Source organism: Aegilops tauschii, chromosome 4 (assembly GCF_002575655.3).
Source record: "Aegilops tauschii subsp. strangulata cultivar AL8/78 chromosome 4, Aet v6.0, whole genome shotgun sequence".
Lineage (NCBI taxonomy): Eukaryota > Viridiplantae > Streptophyta > Magnoliopsida > Poales > Poaceae > Aegilops > Aegilops tauschii.
The window spans coordinates 199,719,895-199,741,431 of NC_053038.3; the positions used below are offsets into that span (position 1 = coordinate 199,719,895).

At 41.8% G+C, this 21,537-nt stretch overlaps 1 pseudogene; it reads left to right on the forward strand.

Moving 5' to 3' along the window:
• Positions 1-664: 664 nt before the first annotated feature.
• On the forward strand, positions 665-12,655 carry LOC141021755 (uncharacterized; annotated as a pseudogene).
• The last annotated feature ends 8,882 nt before the right edge of the window (positions 12,656-21,537 follow it).

Consider the following 21,537-nt stretch of genomic DNA (forward strand, 5'->3'; position numbering starts at 1 on the left):
CTCTCTTCGGAGAAGATCCATCTTGGATTCAAGACCCCTCACGGGAAGATCCCCTCGTGGATTCAAGGCCTCCTCATGGAGAAGAACCGGTTACCCTTTGTATCGTCCTTTTGATCGTGGATCGTGTTTCTCTTTGTGTTTCGAGGATCTAGCATATGTGTGACTACATCTCGTTGGTTTGAGTGATTCTCTCATGTTTCCGCTCGTGATTCCCCTCGTTTTCTCCTCGTGTTCTTCGTATTCTTTGCGGGATCCGCTCCTTTCATGAAAGATTGGCTGTATAGGGTTCCACCCTACATCAAAAGTTCAACGCCCAGTGTACTATATTTCTGAAGTCTCGACTCCGTCCAAGCAAAGGTATCCGCATTACCAGAAGCTTGTCTACAAGATTTATTTGACCATGAAGAAAGTTGCACATTACTTCACAGACCACTCGGTTTCAGTTGTCAGCGACGCTCCATTATCAGAAATTCTGAACAATCGGGACGCAACCGGTCGAGTGGCCAAGTGGGCGATTGAACTCCTTCCTTTGGATATCAAGTTCGAGGCAAAGAAAGCAATCAAGTCTCAAGCAATAGCAGATTTCATCGCCGAGTGGATTGAACAGCAGCAACCAACTCAGATTCACTCGGAACATTGGACTATGTTCTTTGATGGGTCCAAGATGTTGAATGGTTCTGGTGTTGGAGTGGTCCTAGTATCTCCAAGAGGTGACAAGTTCAGTTATGTTCTCCAGATTTACTTTGATTCTTCAAACAATGAAGATGAGTATGAGGCACTTCTGTATGGGTTGCATATGGCCATCTCACTCTGCGTCCGTCGCCTGATGGTGTATGGCGACTCAGAATTGGTGGTCAATCAAGTGATGAAGGAGTGGGATATCAGGAGCCCAGCTATGACTATTTATTGCAATGCAGTAAGAAAACTAGAGAAGAAGTTTGAGGGGTTAGAGCGCCACCACATACCCCGAATCAAGAATCAAGCAGCCGATGATGTGGCAAAGATAGTGTTTCTACAATTCCGAAATCTTTATGTGATGTGCTTGGTCTTACCAATCTTGAAGAATGCTCTTTGAATTTGCACTTGGCGGATTCTACTATTAAAAAGCCTATGGGAAGAATTAATGATGTTCTTATTCTTGCAAATAGAAATTATGTGCCCATAGATTTTATTGTTCTTGATATTGATTGCAATCCGTCTTGTCCAATTATTCTTGGAAGATCGTTTTTACGCACTATTGGTGCCGTGATTGATATGAAAGAGGGCAATATCAAGTTCCAATTTCCTTTGAGGAAAGGGATGGAACACTTTCCTAGAACTAGAATTAAGCCACCTTATGAATCAATCATGAGGGCATCTTATGGATCTCGAACCAAAGATGACAAAACTTAGATCCTTGCTTTATGCCTAGCTAAGGGCGTAAAACTATAGCGCTTGTTGGGAAGCAACCCAATGAATACAATTTATTTTTTCTTTTTTGCTTTCTATTCTTGAGTGTTTACACAATTATGCTACTGGTATGATTGTGTTTTGTGTGTTTTAATTAGTGTTTGTGCCAAGTAAAGCCTATATGATCTTCTTGGGTGATAGTTGTTTGATCTTGCTGAAAAAGATAGAAACTTTGCACTCACGATAATAATTTTCATACATCACATAAAAGAGCTTTTGCTCTGCTTCTTTTTGAAGAAGATTAATATACAAATTTCCCTGGTCGTCCTATTTTGGTAGAATTTTTGGAGTTCAAGAGGTATTCTCAAAAGTCAGATTACTACAAACTGTTCTCTTTTGACAGATTCTGTTTTCTTTGTGTTGTGTGCTTATTTTTATGGCTCTATGGTTTTCTTTGATGAGTTTTTGCCATAGAAAAGTTGGAATACAGTAGATATAATACAAAAACAATATAAGAATTGGTTTGATACAACACTTATATTAGTGATTTATTTTTCTTACACTAATGGATCTCACAAAGGTTTTGTTGAGTTTTGTGTGATTGAAGTTTTCAAGTTTTGGGTTATCTTACGATGGATGAAGGAAGGATTAAGAGCCTAAGCTTGGGGATGCCCCAGCATCCCAAGCTATTATCCAAATATGAGCAACCAATGGATCCCCCGAGTGGCATCCCCGCTTTCTTCCAACAACTATCGGTATTTTACTCGAGGCTATATTTTTATTCGTCACATGATATGTGTTTTGCTTGGAGCGTCTTGTACGATATGTGTCTTTGCTTGTTTTATTTTGTGCTTTAAGTCATCAATCCTTGCTGGACACACCTATTTGAGAGAGCCAAAATTATATCTTGACTTGTTAGAATTGCTCTCTATGCTTCACTTAAATCTTTTATGAGCTAGGACTTGCTCTAGTACTTCACTTATATCTTTTTGAGCACGGTGTGCTTTGTTATTTTTTAAGAAATGCTCTCTTGCTTCACTTAGATCTGTTTGAGAGTTAGTGAAATTTTGAAGAAATTCTCTCTTTCTTCACTTAAATTATTTTGAGAGAAAGAAAGAAAAAATTATGCTCATGATCTTCACTTATATTTGTTTGAGCTTGTGAAAAGCAACACATGAAAATTAGTGCCAAAGTGATAGATATCCAAGAAGGATAAAGAAAAAGGAAATGTCATGAAGATCATTGGACAAAATAAACCTGATTCTTAGTAATAGTTTTGAGATATGATGATGTGATATGTGAGTTATGTTGATGAGTAATTGTGCTCTAGTAAGAGTATTGGTGTTAAGGTTTGTGATTCCCTATGCATGCACGAAAGTCAATAATCATGCAATGAAAATTATATCCTACTTGTGGTGCATTATTCGGTGTTAATTATGCTTAATGCTTGCTTATGAGATTATTCGTTTCTTGGTTGGTCGCTTCTCAATCTTTTTGCTAGCCTTCATTTTGCACCAAGTAAGACCTCTACTTGTGCATCCAAAATCCTTTAAACCAGTTTTGCCACTTGAGTCCACTATATCTACCTATATGCGGTATTTTTTGCCGTTCTAAGCAAATTTGCATGTGCCATCTCTAATTTTCAAAATAAACTTCTCTTTTGTGTGTTTGTTTCGCTCGCGGAACGGTAACGGGTGGCTAATATTTTTCATGTTGGATGTGTTATTCTCAAGATGAGTGTTTATTCACTTGTCATTGCACGAGAGTAAGGCAAAGGTTTTAGGGATGCCCAGTCCCGAAATGCAAAAAACATATTTACTTTATGTTGTCAAATAATAAATTTCTTGGAAAGTGTTGGTATGGAGGGCACCCGTGGATACGGCTAGCCATGGAAAGTGAAAGAAATGGTGGAAAAAGGAATAAACTTTTTTTCTGTTTGGGAACCGCCTATGGCATATCTAGCATCGAAAGTGTTCGGAACTCTGAGTCGTTTTCGTTGGTGGGATGGATACACCTCCCAAAATGTTTTTATCTCTATTTTTTCACTTTGAGCTCTGGCACCTCTACAAATCCCTACTTCCCTCCGTGAAGGGCTTTTCTTTTACTTTATGAAATTTTTATTTTGAAATTTGAGTCTCCATCTTCTCTTACAAAAGCACCAACTAGGAGGCAATATGACCGTGCTCAAGTATTGGGTGTAGTTAATATTTGAGTGTGTTTCACGAATGGATCAATGTTTGAGCATGATGGGCTAGGGATAACTTGTTTTAGCATTGATATTTTGAAAGACATGGTTGCTTGTTGATATGCTTGAGTATCTAAATTATTATGTCAAAACTAGACTATTGCTTTGAATCACTTAAAAGTCCAAATGTCCATGCTATAAAGAAAAGAATATGATATGACTTGATGAACAGCACTCAACATCAAAAATTCTATTTTTATCACTTACCTACTCGAGGACGAGTAGGAGTTAAGCTGGGGGAAGCTGATACGTCTCCAACGTATCTATAATTTTTGATTGTTCCATGCTGTTTTATTATCAATCTTGGATGTTTTATAATCATTTTATAGTCATTTTATATCATTTTTTGGTACTAACCTATTGACATAGTGCCAAGTGCCAGTTGCTGTTTTTTCCATGTTTTTTACATCGCAGGAAATCAATATCAAACAAATTCCAAATGCCACCAAACTCCACGATGATTTTTTATGGGCTAGAAGAAAGGCAATGGGCCCTGGTTGCACCTGGGGGGGTGCCCCGAGGGGGGCACAACCCACCAGGGCACGCTAGGAGGCCCAGGCGTGCCCTGGTGGGTTGTGCCCACCTCGGGTGCCCCCGGACCGCCTCTTTGCTCTATAAATACCCAATTATTCTAGAAACCCTAGGGGAGTCGATGAAATATTCATCCAGCCGCCGTAGAGTCCAGAACCACCAGATCCAATCTAGACACCATCTCGGATGGGGTTCACCACCTCCATTGGTGCCTCTCCGATGATGCGTGAGTAGTTCTTTGTAGACCTTCGGGTCCGTAGTTAGTAGCTAGATGGCTTTCTCTCTCTCTCGCTGATTCTCAATACAATGGTCTCTTGGAGATCCATATGATGTAAGTCTTTTGCGGTGTGTTTGTTGGGATATGACGAACTTTGAGTTTATGATCAGTCGTATCTTTTTATATCCATGAAAGTTATTTGAGCTTCTTTGATCTATTATATGCATGATCTCTTATAGCCTCGTATTTCTTCTCCGATATTTGGGTTTTGTTTGGCCAACTTGATCTATTTATCTTGCAATGGGAAGAGGTGCCCGGTAGTGGGTTCAATCTTACGGTGCTTGATCCCAGTGACAGAAGGGGAACCGACACATATGTATCGTTGCTACTAAGGATAAAAAGACGAGATCTATATCTTCCGCCATATAGATAAACGGATCTTGTCTACATCATGTCATCATTCTTATTGCATTACTCCGTTTTTCCATGAACTTAATACACTAGATGCATGCTGGATAGCGGTTGATGTGTGGAGTAATAGTAGTAGATGCAGGCAGGAGTCGATCTACTAATCTTGGAAGTGATGCATATGGAATGATCATTGCTTGGATATCGTCATAATTATTTGAAGTTCTATCAATTGCCCAACAGTAATTTGTTTACCCACCGTTTGCTATTTTTCTCGAGAGAAGCTACTAGTGAAACCTACGGCACCCGGGTCTTCTTCTTCATATATTTGCCTTGCGATCTATTTTTCCTTTGCATTTTTATTCAGATCTATTAAACCCAAAAATACAAAAATATCTTGCTGCACTTTATTTTATTTGCGTTCTATTATTTCAATCTATCACAATTTTCTCTCGTCACGTGCCTTCTGGCGCCGTTACCCGAAAGGGATTGACAACCCCGTTAAAACGTCGGGTTGCGAGTGGCTGTTTACGTTTTGTTGCTTGGTTCTCCTACTGGTTCGATACCTTGGTTTCATTACTGAGGGAAATACCTACCGTTACTGTGCTACATCATCCTCTCCTCTTGGGGGAAACACCGACGTAGTCTTAGCAAACATCATCATGTATCCACACATGTATCAAGTTTCCGGTTAATACAATTTTAGCATGAATAATAAACATTTATCATGGATAAGGAAATATAAAATAACAACTTTATTATTACCTCTAGGGCATATTTCCTCCAGTCTCCCACTTGCACTAGAGTCAATATTCTAGATTACATTGTAATGATTCTAACACCCATAGTTCACATCGCCATGTGACCAACACCCAAAGGGTTTACTAGAGTCAATAATCTAGTTCACATTGCTATGTGATTAACACCCAAAGAGTACTAAGGTGTGATCATGTTTTGCTTGTGAAAGAAGTTTAGTCAACGGGTCTGCCACATTCAGATCCGTATGTATTTTGCAAATTTCTATGTCTACAATGCTCTGCATGGAGCTACTCTAGCTAATTGCTCCCACGTTCAATACGTATCTAGATTCAGACTTAGAGTCATCTAGATCAGTGTCAAAAGCTTGCATCGACGTAACTCTTTACGAGGAACTCTTTATCACCTCCATAATCGAGAAACAATTCCTTAGTCCTCTAAGGATAATTTTGACCTCTGTCTAGTGATCTACTCCAGGATCACTATTGTACCCCCTTGCCAAACTCATGGTAAGGTACACAATAGGTCTGGTATACAGCATGGCGTACTCAAAATGTCTGGGTATCATAACCACTTGACTCAGCTGGGAATTGATCTTCCAGTTGAGAGTGTTATTGACAGAGTTCTTCAGTCACTGCCACCAAGCTACAAAGGCTTTGTGATGAACTATAATATGCAAGGGATGACGAAAACGATTCTCAAGCTCTTCGCAATGCTGAAATCGGTGGAGGTAGAAATCAAGAAGGAGCATCAAGTGTTGATGGTTAACAAGACCACTAGTTTCAAGAAAAGGGCAAGGGAAAGAAAGGGAACTTCAAGAAGAATGGCAAGCAAGTTGCCGCTCCTGTGAAGAAGCCCAAAGTTGCACCTAAGCCTGAAACTTAGTGCTTCTACTACAAAGGAAATGGTCACTGGAAGCGGAACTGCCCCAAATACTTGGCTGATAAGAAGGATGGCAAAGTGAACAAAGGTATATTTGATATACATGTTATTGATGTGTTCCTTACTAATGCTCGTAGTAGCGCCCGGGTATTTGATACTGGTTCGGTTGCTCATATTTTTAACTCGAAACAGGAGCTGCAGAATAAACGAAGGTTGGCTAAGGACGAGGTGACGATGCACGTCGGGAATGCCTCCAAGGTTGATGTGATCGCCGTCAGCATGCTACCTCTACATCTACCTTCAGGATTAGTTTTAGTCCTCAATTAAAGCTCGATTATCACATATTAGTTACAGTGCCGATTCATCTATTCATCTTCTCCATTTATTCCACGGGCATGTATATAATCTCCACTGCTCTTCTCCTACGTTCGTCATGCATGCTTCTTTCCATGTTTCCACAGCAGCTCTATCGTCTTTCCTTCCTCACATCTTCCATCCAGGTACTGATGAGGACATCAATACCATTGTTACACCCACAGCCCCTGCTGCTATACATACTGGACCAATTACTAGAGCTCGCGCACGCCAATTAAATTACCAGGTACTTTCGTTTCTTGGTAATGATTCTAATGTTCATGAGAATATGATGCTGCCTAAATTGGATACATTTGTTTTGCTTACAAATGAAGGGCCTAGCTTTGAGAAGGATGAACATTGGAGCAAGAACAAGCATGGAGATGATGGCATGCGCATGGGGAACAAGAACGGAGTTACAAGTGATGATTTCAGGACGTTGAAGCCACCATAATGCGTGCATGAAGCCTTGGACGAAATATACAAGATGCTACTTCATAACTTTCGTCCAGAGGCTATTCTAGGTGCTGCGTCACCTTATTATTGGGCCAGGCCCATGTAATTTCGAAATACATGAGTATAGGCTGTTTTTAGAGTCCGTATGTGTGGGGAAACAAGAGATAGGGTTGGTTCCGGACCCCTTCCCTAAGGGCCACGAAATTCCCCCCTCTTCCTCCATATATACAGCCCTTAGGGCATCGTTTAGACTTTGGGTTTTGTTTAGATTAAAAGTTCGCCATAGCTGCAACTTCGCGTACTTCGTTTGTGTTCAACGACCAGACAAAGGCGTCACGGAACCCCACCTTGATCAATAAAGCTTTCATCTTATATTCGCAATATCCAGATTGCAATCTCGGTTTCTTGCTTGTTCTTCGTTTGCTCGCAGGAAACAAACCCTCGTGGTCAGGTTGATCGTGCTCCGGCGTGGTCAATGACCTCTCGGAGTTGGTTTAGCGATTGCTAAGGCGCGACGTCATCGCACGTTCGTAGTCGGATCGTCAAAGTCGACTTCCACCAAAGCGATATCCATCATCTCATCGAAAGACGGGACACCTTTGCCTCTATCAAGTGGTATCAGATTTCCAGGTTGCTACTGAGGATGGTGGGTATGAGTCCGCTAGTGACTATGATGAGGAGACTTTGGCTCTTATTACACGTGAAGAACATGGTGGAGATGATTTTGAAAATGAGACGCAATACATGGCTACTGAAGACGCTGACAGGTATGAATGTTTAGTTGCTCAACGTGTTTTGAGTGTGCAGGTCACACAAGCAGAGCAAAATCAGAGGCATAATTTGTTCCATACAAAGGGAGTTGTGAAGGACCGTTCTGTTTGCGTCATCATAGATGGAGGGAGCTGTAACAACTTGGCTAGCATGGAGATGGTGGAGAAACTATCTCTCACCACAAGACCACATCCACATCCTTACTACATCCAATGGTTCAACAACAGCGGCAAGGTTAAGGTAACACGTACTGTTCGTGTGCATTTTAGTATCTCTACATATGCTGATTATGTTGATTGTGATGTGGTACCCATGCAAGCATGTTCCTTATTACTTGGTAGACCATGGCAATTTGATAAAAATTCTGTACACCATGGTAGAAACAATCAGTATACTCTTGTTCATAAGGATAAAAATATTACTTTGCTTCCTATGACTCCTGATTCCATTTTGAAAGATGACATTAATAGAGCTAATAAAGCAAAACAGGAGAAAAATAAGAGTGAAAATCAGATTGTGGCAAAAGAATTTGAGCAACAATTGAAACCTAATAATAAACCATCTAGTGTTGTTTCTGAAATCAAATTGAAAAGTGCATGTTTACTTGCCACAAAATCTGATATTGATGAGCTAGATTTCAACAAATCTGTTTGCTATGCTTTTGTGTGCAAAGAGGCATTATTTTCATTCGAGGACGTGCCTTCCTCTTTGCCCCCTGCTGTCACTAACATTTTGCAGGAGTTCGCTGACGTCTTCCCACAAGACGTGCCACCGGGATTACCACCTATTCGAGGGATTGAGCATCAAATTGATTTAATTCCCGGTGCATCGCTACCCAACCGGGCACCATACCGTACCAATCCAGAGGAGACGAAGGAGATTATGCGTCAAGTACAGGAGCTGCTCGAATGGGGTTATATACGCGAATCTCTTAGTCCTTGTGTTGTTCCTATTAGACTAGTGCCTAAAGAGGATGGTACGTCGCGTATGTGTGTTGATTGTAGAGGCATTAATAATATTACTATTCGTTATCGTCATCCTATTCCTAGGCTAGATGATATGCTTGATGAATTGAGTGGTCTACAATATTCTCCAAAGTTGATTTGCGTAGTGGATACCATCAAATTCGTATGAAATTGGGAGATGAATGGAAAACTGCATTTAAAACTAAGTATGGTTTATATGAGTGGTTAGTCATGCCTTTTGGGTTAACTAATGCACCTAGTACTTTCATGAGACTAATGAACGAAGTTTTACGTGCTTTCATTGGACGATTTGTGGTAGTCTATTTTGATGATATACTGATTTATAGCAAATCTTTGGAAGAACATTTGGATCATTTACGTGCTGTTTTTATTGCTCTACGTGATGCACGTTTGTTTGGTAACCTTGGGAAGTGCACCTTTTGCACCGACCGAGTATCTTTTCTTGGCTATGTTGTTACTCCACAGGGAATTGAAGTTGATAAAGCCAAGATTGAAGCTATTGAGAGTTGGCCGCAGCCCAAAACGGTCACACAAGTGCGGAGTTTTCTTGGACTCGCTGGTTTCTATAAGCGTTTTGTGAGAGATTTTAGCACCATTGCTGCACCTCTCAACGAGCTTACAAAGAAGGATGTGCCTTTTGTTTGGGGTACCGCACAGGAAGAAGCCTTCACGGTATTGAAAGATAAGTTGACACATGCTCCTTTACTCCAACTTCCTGATTTTAATAAGACTTTTGAGCTTGAATGTGATGCTAGTGGAATTGGATTAGGAGGTGTGTTATTACAAGATGGTAAACCTGTTGCATACTTTTCTGCAAAATTGAGTGGGCCTAGTCTGAATTATTCTACTTATGATAAAGAACTATATGCTCTTGTTCGGACTTTAGAAACATGGCAACATTATTTATGGCCCAAAGAATTTGTTATACATTCTGATCATGAATCTTTGAAACATATTAAAAGTCAAGCTAAACTGAATCGTAGACATGCTAAATGGGTTGAATTCATTGAAACTTTCCCTTATGTCATTAAACACAAGAAGGGTAAAGAAATGTTATTGCTGATGCATTGTCTCGTCGCTATACTATGCTTTCACAACTTGACTTCAAAATATTTGGTTTGGAGACCATCAAAGATCAATATGTGCATGATGGTGATTTTAAAGATGTTTTGCAGAATTGTAAAGAAGGAAGAACCTGGAACAAGTTTGTCGTTAATGATGGATTTGTGTTCCGTGCTAACAAGCTATGCATTCCAGCTAGCTCTCTTCGTCTTTTGTTGTTGCAGGAGGCGCATGGAGGAGGATTAATGGGACAATTTGGCGTGAAGAAGACGGAGGACGTCCTTGCTACACATTTCTTTTGGCCAAAGATGAGACGGGATGTTGGGCGTTTTGTTGGTCGCTGCATTACATGTCAAAAAGCTAAGTCACGACTCAATCCTCATGGTTTATATATGCCTTTGCCTGTACCTAGTGTTCCTTGGGAGGATATATCTATGGACTTTGTTTTAGGTTTACCTCGAACAAAGAAGGGGAGGGATAGCATATTTGTTGTCGTGGATAGATTCTCAAAAATGGCACACTTTATACCATGTCAATAAATAGATGATGCTGTTAATGTTGCTGATTTGTTCTTCTGTGAAATTATTCGTTTGCATGGTGTGCCAAATACTATTGTTTCAGATCGTGATACTAAATTTCTTAGCCACTTTTGGAGATGTTTATGGGCTAAGTTGGGGACTAAACTGCTTTTTAGTACTACTTGTCACCCCCAAACTGATGGACAAACTGAAGTAGTCAATAGAACATTGTCTACTATGCTTAGGGCTGTTTTGAAGAATAATAAGAAAATGTGGGAAGAATGCTTGCCTCATATTGAGTTTGCTTATAATCGTTCATTGCATTCTACTACTAAGATGTGCCCTTTTGAAATTGTGTATGGTTTCCTACCTCGTGCACCTATTGATTTGTTGCCTCTTCCATCTTCGGAGAAGGTTAATTTTGATGCTAAACAACGTGCTGAATTGATCTTAAAAATGCATGAGTTAACTAAGGAAAACATTGAGCGTATGAATGCTAAATATAAACTTGCTGGAGATAAGGGTAGAAAACATGTTGTGTTTGCACCTGGAGATCTTGTTTGGTTACATTTGCGTAAGGATAGATTTCCTGATTTGCGCAAATCAAAGCTAATGCCACGTGCTGATGGTCCTTTTAAGGTGTTAGAGAAAATAAATGATAATGCATATAAACTTGAGCTGCCTGCAGATTTTGGGGTTAGTCCCACTTTTAACATCGCAGATTTGAAGCCTTATTTGGGTGAGGGAGATGAGCTTCCGTCGAGGACGACTTCATTTCAAGAAGGGGAGGATGATGAGGACATCAATACCATTGTTACACCCACAGCCCCTGCTGCTATACATACTGGACCAATTACTAGAGCTCGCGCACGCCAATTAAATTACCAGGTACTTTCGTTTCTTGCTAATGATTCTAATGTTCATGAGAATATGATGCTGCCTAAATTGGATACATTTGTTTTGCTTACAAATGAAGGGCCTAGCTTTGAGAAGGATGAACACTGGAGCAAGAACAAGCATGGAGATGATGGCATGCGCATGGGGAACAAGAATGGAGTTACAAGTGATGATTTCAGGACGTTGAAGCCACCATAATGCGTGCATGAAGCCTTGGACGAAATATACAAGATGCTACTTCATAACTTTCGTCCAGAGGCTATTCTAGGTGCTGCGTCACCTTATTATTGGGCCAGGCCCATGTAATTTCGAAATACTTGAGTATAGGCTGTTTTTAGAGTCCGTATGTGGGGAAACAAGAGATAGGGTTGGTTTCGGACCCCTTCCCCAAGGGCCACGAAATTCCCCCCTCTTCCTCCATATATACAGCCCTTAGGGCGTCGTTTAGACTTTGGGTTTTGTTTAGATTAAAAGTTCGCCATAGCTGCAACTTCGCGTACTTCGTTTGTGTTCAACGACCAGACAAAGGCGTCACAGAACCCCACCTTGATCAATAAAGCTTTCATCTTATATTCGCAATATCCAGATTGCAATCTCAGTTTCTTGCTTGTTCTTCGTTTGCTCGCAGGAAACAGACCCTCGTGGTCAGGTTGATCGTGCTCCGGCGTGGTCAATAACCTCTCGGAGTTGGTTTAGCGATTGCTAAGGCGCGACGTCATCGCACGTTCGTAGTCGGATCGTCAAAGTCGACTTCCACCAAAGCGATATCCATCATCTCATCGAAAGACAGGACACCTTTGCCTCTATCAGGTACTACTAAGTCAGATCATTTTTGGTTGATGATACTCTTTTTGTTGGTTCCTAATTCGCTGCAGAACATTGGGCTGGCTCGGGGAATCCTCAAGCCCATTTGTAAACCTTTTCCTCTAACACTGGCTTGGCTCCTTTAGTTTCGTGCAGATGCATTCGTATTAGGTAGTGGAACCGGTTCTGCTGGGTTGCTTGGGGCAATTTTTCTAATAAAGCTCATGATTACCAGGTTAGTATACTGTATACATGTACTGACATGTCTCACGTTATTATCAATGTACATATGCGTGCTCACGATTATAAAATTTGATGTTACTGGCTGTGTTTATAATTCAGAATCTCAAACAATGCTACTGTGGAGTGTTGCTACTGAGGATAAATTTTAAGCAACATATATAATTTACTGATTCATAATAATTATATGTGTTGTAGGAACGAAGCCTACAGAAATCACAGGTAGCGTGAACGGAACGAGATTCCTGCGAGAAGCTGCATACATGAGTGAGGTGACGGAGTTGGGGATTTAGAGAAGCTGGAGGACTTCTGAACGGAGTCTAAGGCATGTTCTTTCATGGATGAAGCCATTTGGAATAACCTGGAGCTGGAATTGAAGGCCACTTCAACAATTAAAATATGTGTATAGCAGAAATAAAGTAGTATAAGTCCATCTAATTCTCCATTACTGGATTTGGTTCTGAAAATATTAGTTCAGCTTTAGCAATTCATACAAGTAAATTCTAGGAGGACGGTGCATGAGATGTTGGTGTTGATATGAGGTGTAGGCTTATAGTTAAATGGTTCTGATGTGAGCAAAGCTTTTTTGATGTATACTACTGGCCACAAGATGGCATAGTTTCTGTATATTATTATGTTCTGTATGTTGCTACTACGTAGGACATAATTTTGGGTGTCTCTGTGGTCGAAAATAAGTTACTGTTATCCAGTTTTGATATTCTATTTCGGAAGAAATCTTAGTTTAACGTCTGTTACTTTGTTCCGTAGGTACCAATGGCATGCATTGATCAAATCCTAGATTCAGTGCCGCCTGCATTAAGAGTTTGTGATGATATGCCATGTTCTTATATTTACTCACCTACCCCTATTTTACACAACCAAGGTTGAGAAATTGATTAAACCAAACATCCATCAGAATTTGCTAAAAATACAATAAGCGGTCTTGTGGAATGACTGTTCATGTGCAGTATTAATTCACTTTTAAGGAGTTTGTTAAGGTCTATTTTTTTGGTTTGTTAATGTATTTTCTCAAATGTAAGTTTATATTAAGATGCCATATTTCTTAAATTGTTCGCTGATGTCATTCTGCATAGCGCCTAAATTCTTTCTTTATTTATCTATAATATATTTTTACAACAAATATCATTTTGCATAGTGTTAGATTATTAAGAGATCATATTCACTCCTTTTCAAAATTATTGCCATTCTATCGTAAAAATAGATGGGCGCAGCAACGCACGCCATCTTTGGTCTAGTAATGGTGTAAAGCACATGAAGAAACTCCATGTGGATGGAGTTTTGAAATCACTTGATTATGAATTATTTGATACTTGCGAACCATGCCTCATGGGTAAGATGACTAAAACTCCGTTCTTCGAAACAATGGAGCGAGATAATGCCTTATTGGAAAAAAAACATACTGATGTATGCGGTCCAATGAGTGTTGAGGCACGCGGCGGGTATCATTATTTTCTAACCTTCAGAGATGATTTGTGTAGGTATGGTATATCTACATTGATAGAGGCTAGGGTGTCCCGTCTTTCGATGAGATGGTGGCTATTGTTTTGGAGGAAGTCGACTTTGACGATCCGACTACGAACGTACGAGGACGTCGCGCCTTAGCAATCGCTAAACCAACTCCGAGAGGTTAATGACCACGCCGGAGCACGATCAACCTGACCACGAAGGTCTGTTTCCTGCAGGCAAATGAAGAACAAGCAAGAAACTAAGATTGCAATCTGGATATTGCGAATATAAAATGAAAGCTTTATTGATCAAGGTGGAGTTCTGTGACGCCTTTGTCTGGTCGTTGAACACAAACGAAGTACGCGAAGTTGCAGCTATGGCGTACTTTTAATCTAAACAAAAACCAAAGTCTAAACGACGCCCTAAGGGCTGTATATATGGAGGAAGAGGGGGGAATTTCGTGGCCCTTGGGGAAGGGGTCCGAGACCAACCCTATCTCTTGTTTCCCCACACATACGGACTCTAAAAATAGCCTATACTCAAGTATTTCGAAATTACATGGGCCTGGCCCAATAATAAGGTGACGCAGCACCTAAAATAGCCTCTGGACGAAAGTTATGAAGTAGCATCTTGTATATTTCGTCCAAGGCTTCATGCACGCATTATGGTGGCTTCAACGTCCTGAAATCATCACTTGTAACTCCGTTCTTGTCCCCCATGCGCATGCCATCATCTCCATGCTTGTTCTTGCTCCAATGTTCATCCTTCTCAAAGCTAGGCCCTTCATTTGTAAGCAAAACAAATGTATCCAATTTAGGCAGCATCATATTCTCATGAACATTAGAATCATTACCAAGAAACGAAAGTACTTGGTAATTTAATTGGCGTGCGCGAGCTCTAGTAATTGGTCCAGTATGTATAGCAGCAGGGGCTGTGGGTGTAACAATGGTATTGATGTCCTCATCAACTTGCGGGTACTCAACGAGCTGACCCGACTTTAGTCACCACATGTGTCATGTATATAAAGTATATAGTATATACCCGTGATCACCTCCCTAGTGATCACGGCCCGATAGTATAGCATGGCAGATGGACAAGAGTGTAGGGTCACTGATGGAACACTAGCTTCCTATACTAAGCAGTAGGATAGCAGGTAAGGGTAACAACTGTAGCAACAATGACAAGCTATGCAGTAGAATAGGATTAACCGAAAGCAGTAACAAGCTACACTCTTCAAATGCAAGCAGTATAGAGAAGAATAGGCGATATCTGGTGATCAAGGGGGGGCTTGCCTAGTTGCTCTGGCAAGTAGGGGTCGTCAACAGCGTAGTCGGCCGGGGCACCAGCAGCGACGTCGGTCTCGTAGTCTACCGGAGAGAATAGGGGGAAGAAACAATGAATATAATGCAAACATAAGCATGACGATGGAAGACATGACAATGCGGGGTGCTAGGTGTGCCCTAACGCGGTAGGAGGTGGTACCGGCGAAGGGGGAAACATCCGGGAAAGTATTCCCGGTGTTTCGCGTTTTCGGACAGATGAACCGGAGGGGGAAAGTTGCGTGTTTGCTATGCTAGGGATGTGTGGCGGACGAACGGGCTACGTATCCGGATTCGCCTCGTTGTTCTGAGCAACTTTCATGTACAAAGTTTTTCCATCCGAGCTACGGTTTATTTTATATTAATTTTAAAAGGTTTAAATCATTTTTTAGCATTTATTTAATTATTTTAATCCAACATTATCCAGAACAGTGCACGCTGACGTCAGCATGACGTCAGCAGTCAACAGAGGATTTGACTGGTCAACTGACGTGTGGGTCCCGTTCGTCATTGACTGTTTAGTCTAATTAGGGTTTAACTAATCTATTAACTGTTTAATTAAACTAAATAGTTAATTAGATTAATTAAATAGTATTAATTAACTTAATTAATTTAGTTAATTAATTAATTGATTAATTAAATATATTATTATTATTATTTATCTAAAAACGTTCTGGGGGCTGGGCCTCGGCTGTCATTGGGCCAGAGCCTTAGCGGTTCGGGCTAACGGGCGCCTGGAGCGGCGCTGGGCACCCGCCCAGGTCGACAGGGGGGAAACGACGATGGGTGCCGGCGGCCACCGTGACGAGCGGCAGCAGCAGCGCAAGGGGCCGGGGCTGCGCGCCGATGCGGCACAGCAGCAGGACCACCGCGGGATGGAAAAGAGGCGGCGGTTCAGGGGGCCGACGAGCGGCTAGTGGTGTGCGTGAGGCGGACGAGGCCGTGGGTGCCCGATGGGCGCGAGCGCCGGGCGCAGCGGGGGGATGCTTGGCCGTTCGTGGCCGTGGACGGGGGCGCGGTGGCCGGGCGGGACGGACCCGAGCGACGGCCAGCGAGGGGGGCCACGGCCGCGGCGAGGCCAGCCGCCAGTGGCCGGAGTGGACGGGACGGGAGGAGCACCGGGCGGCGCCGGAGCAGGCGTGAGGTGAGCGCGTGCTGCCCAGAGCGTGAGCTCCGGCACGCGGGCGCGTGTGCGCGCGGTGGCGCACCGAGGGAGGCGAGGACTGCGCGGGGAGAGGGGAAGGAGGAGGGTGGAGGCCGTGGCCTCTCCGGGATTTGTAGGGCGGGGCAGCGGGGGGGGGGGGGACGAGGAGGTCGTTGGGGACGACGCGGACGGAGTGAAGGCAGGCCGGCGGGGAGGAGGAAGCAGGCCGGCGAGGGAGCTCCGGCGAGGTCCTCGGGCGGTGGCGTCGGGGTGGCGATGAGGCGTGGCCACGACTTCACATGGTGTCGCGCGAGGGAGAGGAGGGCGAGGAGGCAACGGCGACGGCAGGCGACGGCGATCCGGGGCGGTGGCGTCAACGGGATCGGGGCGTGGGGTGCTCGACGACGATGGAGAACGAAAGGGAGTGGAGGGGGTCGTGCGGGGCGACGGGGATGGGCGTCGTGGGTTCGTTCCCCCGATCCAGATCTGGATCGGGAAGGGGGAGAGAACGGCGTGGGGGTGAGTGGGAGCGACGGGGGTTAGGGTTTGACCGGGGTGTGGGTTATGGGGAGTGGGTGGGCTCGCCTGGTGGCCTGATGGCTAGCTGGGTCGAGGCCCGGCGAGGGAGGGGGGTTTTCTATTTTGTTTTAGTTTAGTTACTGTTTTTTATTTTCTATTTTCTTTTATTTCTTCTTTTCTGTTTTATTAAATTTTTGTTTTTATGAAATACCCAAGTTGTACCTAAAATATTATTAACACTTATGCCACTACCTCAATTAACTTGGCACCTAATATAAAATAGTTTGTAAATGTTTATTATTTTATAATCATATAACTAATTGTTTTTGCTGCTATTTTATTCATTTTTGAGTATTTACTCATTTTATACAAGTGTGGTTTCTCCACCATTATTACTTAGCATTTATTTGTCCCATCTTGAACATTTTAGTTTTAATGTTTGAAAACTTTTGATGTTTGTCTTTATTTTAAATTTGAATTTGAATCATTTTTGAACCATCGTGAGATTAACAACAGGAACCGAGGTGACGTGGCATCATTAGCGTGGAATTACTGTAGCTTAATTATCCGGGCGTCACAGTAAGCAAAACAAATGTATCCAATTTAGGCAGTGTCATATTCTCATGAACATTAGAATCATTACCAAGAAACGAAAGTACTTGGTAATTTAATTGGCGTGCGTGAGCTCTAGTAATTGGTCCAGTATATGTAACAGTAGGGGCTGTGGGTGTAACAATGGTATTGATGTCCTCATCATCCTCCCCTTCTTGAAATGAAGTCGTCCTCGACGGAAGCTCATCTTCCTCACCCAAATAAGGCTTCAAATCTGCAATGTTAAAAGTGGGACTAACCCCAAAATCTGCAGGTAGCTCAAGTTTATATGCATTATCATTTATTTTCTCTAACACCTTAAAAGGACCATCAGCATGTGGCATTACCTTTGATTTGCGCAAATGTAACCAAACAAGATCTCCAGGTGCAAACACAACATGTTTTCTACCCTTATCTCCCGCAAGTTTATATTTAGCATTCATACGCTCAATGTTTTCCTTAGTTAACTCATGCATTTTTAAAATTAATTCAGCACGTTGTTTAACATCAAAATTAACCATCTCCGAAGATGGAAGAGGCAACAAATCAATAGGTGCACGAGGTAGGAAACCATACACAATTTCAAAAGGGCACATCTTAGTAGTAGAATGCAACGAGAGATTATAAGCAAATTCAATATGAGGTAAGCATTCTTCCAACATTTTATTATTATTCTTCAAAACAGCCCTAAGCATAGTAGACAATGTTCTATTGACTACTTCAGTTTGTCCATCAGTTTGGGGGTGACAGGTTGTACTAAACAGCAGTTTAGTCCCCAACTTAGCCCATAAACATCTCCAAAAGTGGCTAAGAAATTTAGTATCACGATCTGAAACAATATTATTTGGCACACCATGCAAGCGAATAATTTCACGAAAGAACAAATCAGCAACATTAACAGCATCATCGCTTTTATGACATCGTATAAAGTGTGCCATTTTCGAGAATCTATCCACGACAACAAATATGCTATCCCTCCCCTTCTTTGTTCGAGGTAAACCTAAAATAGAGTCCATAGATATATCCTCCCAAGGAACACTAGGTACAGGCAAAGGCATATATAAACCATGAGGATTGAGTCGTGACTTAGCTTTTTGACATGTAGTGTAGCGAGCATCAACACGCTCAACATCCCGTCTCATCATTGGCCAAAAGAAATGTGTAGCAAGTACGTCCTCTGTCTTCTTCACGACAAAGTGTCCCATTAGTCCTCCTCCATGCGCCTCCTGCAACAACAAAAGACGAACAGAGCTAGCTGGAATGCATAGCTTGTTAGCACGGAACACAAATCCATCATTAACGACGAACTTGTTCCACGTTCTTCCTTCTTTACAATTCTGCATTACATCTTTAAAATCAGCGTCATGCACATATTGATCTTTGATGATCTCCAAACCAAATATTTTGGAGTCAAGTTGTGAAAGCATAGTATAGCGACGAGACAATGCATCAGCAAGAACATTTTCTTTACCCTTCTTATGTTTAATAACATAAGGGAAAAGTCTCAATGAATTCAACCCATTTAGCATGTCTACGATTCAGTTTAGCTTGACTTTTAATATGTTTCAAAGATTCATGATCAGAATGTATAACAAATTCTTTGGGTCATAAATAATGTTGCCATGTCTCTAAAGTTCGAACAAGAGCATATAATTCTTTATCATAAGTAGAATAATTCAGACTAGGCCCACTCAATTTTTCAGAAAAGTATGCAATAGGTTTGCCATCTTGTAATAACACACCTCCTAATCCAATTCCACTAGCATCACATTCAAGCTCAAAAGTCTTATTAAAATCAGGGAGTTGGAGAAAAGGAGCATGTGTCAACTTATCTTTCAATACCGTGAAGGCTTCTTCCTGTGCGGTACCCCAAACAAAAGGCACATCCTTCTTTGTAAGCTCGTTGAGAGGTGCAGCAATGGTGCTGAAATCTCTCGCAAAACGCCTATAGAAACCAGCGAGGCCAAGGAAACTCCTCACTTGTGTGACTGTTTTGGGCTGCGGCCAACTCTCAATAGCTTCAATCTTGGCTTTATCAACTTCAATTCCCTGTGGAGTAAGAATGTACCCAAGAAAAGATACTTGGTCGGTGCAAAAGGTGCACTTTCCAAGGTTACCAAACAAACATGCATCACATAGAGCAATAAAAACAACACGTAAATGTTGCAAATGTTCCTCCAACAATTTACTATAAATCAGTATACCATCAAAATAGACTACCACAAATCGTCCAATGAAAGCACGTAAAACTTCGTTCATTAATCTCATGAAAGTACTAGGTGCATTTGTTAACCCAAAAGGCATGACTAACCACTCATATAAACCAAACTTAGTTTTAAATGCAGTTTTCCATTCATCTCCCAATTTCATACAAATTTGATGGTATCCACTATGCAAATCAACTTTGGAGAATATTGTAGAGCCACTCAATTCATCAAGCATATCATCTAGCCTAGGAATAGGATGACGATAACGAATAGTAATATTATTAATGCCTCTACAATCAACACACATACGCGATGTACCATCCTTTTTTGGCACTAGATTAATAGGAACAGCACAAGGACTAAGGGATTCGCGAATATAACCTTTGTCGAGCTGCTCCTGGACTTGACGCATAATCTCCTTCGTCTCCTCTGGATTGGTACGGTATGGTGCACGGTTGGGTAGCGATACACCGGGAATTAAGTCAATTTGATGCTCAATCCCTCGAATAGGTGGTAATCCTGGTGGCACGTCTTTGGGGAAGACGTCGGCGAACTCCTGCAAAATGTTAGTGACAGCAGGGGGCAAAGAGTACGTCCTCGAATGAAAATAATGCCTCTTTGCACACAGAAGCATAGCAAACAGATTTGCTAAAATCTAGTTCATCAATATCAGATTTGGTGGCAAGTAAACATGCACTTTTCAATTTAATTTCAGAAGCAACACTAGATGGTTTATTATTAGGCTTCATTTGTTGCTCAAATTCTTTTGCCACAATCTGATTTTCACTCTTATTTTTCTCCTGTTTTGCTTTATTAGCTCTATTAATATCATCTTTCAAAATGGAATCAGGAGTCATAGGAAGCAAAGTAATATTTTTATCCTTATGAACAAGAGTATACTGATTGTTTCTACCATGGTGTACAGAATTTTTATCAAATTGCCATGGTCTACCAAGTAATAAGGAACAAGCTTGCATAGGTACCACATCACAATCGACATAATCAACATATGTAGAGACACTAAAATGCACACGAACAGTACGTGTTACCTTAACCTTGCCGCTATTGTTAAACCATTGATGTAGTAAGGATGTGGATGTGGTCGTGTGGTGAGAGACAGCTTCTCCACCATCTCCATGCTAGCCAAGTTGTTGCAGCTCCCTCCATCTATGATGACGCGAACAGAACGTTCCTTCACTACTCCCATTGTATGGAACAAATTATGCTTCTAATTTTGCTCAGCTTGTGTGACCTGCACACTCAAAACACGTTTAGCAACTAAACATTCATACCTGCCAGCGTCTTTAGGAGCCATGTATTGCGTCTCATGATCAGAATCATCTCCATCGTGTTCTTCACGTGTAATAAGAGCCAAAGTCTCCTCATCATAGTCACTAGCGGACTCATACCCACCATCCTCAGTAGCAATCATCACACGCTGAGATTTGCATTCTCTCGCGTAATAACCTCTTCCCTTACAACGACGACAAATAATATCACTTGTGTGCCCTATTGATGCCATGGAAGAAGAAGAGCTCTGTGCAGGCCCGACAGGTGTGCTCTTGGCAGAGAGTGGTGGTTGTGCCTGCTTTCTTGTATCACGGTTGGAGGTGGCACCTGATGGAGGTGATGGTGTAGTGGAAGTAGAGGATGCACGTGGTGTCCATGATGAAGGTCGACCTGCAGAAAAGTTAGTTCACGCCAATGCCTGTCGATCCTGCACTTCACGTTCAGCTTTACAAGCAAGATGGAATAAACGAGTGATATTATTATA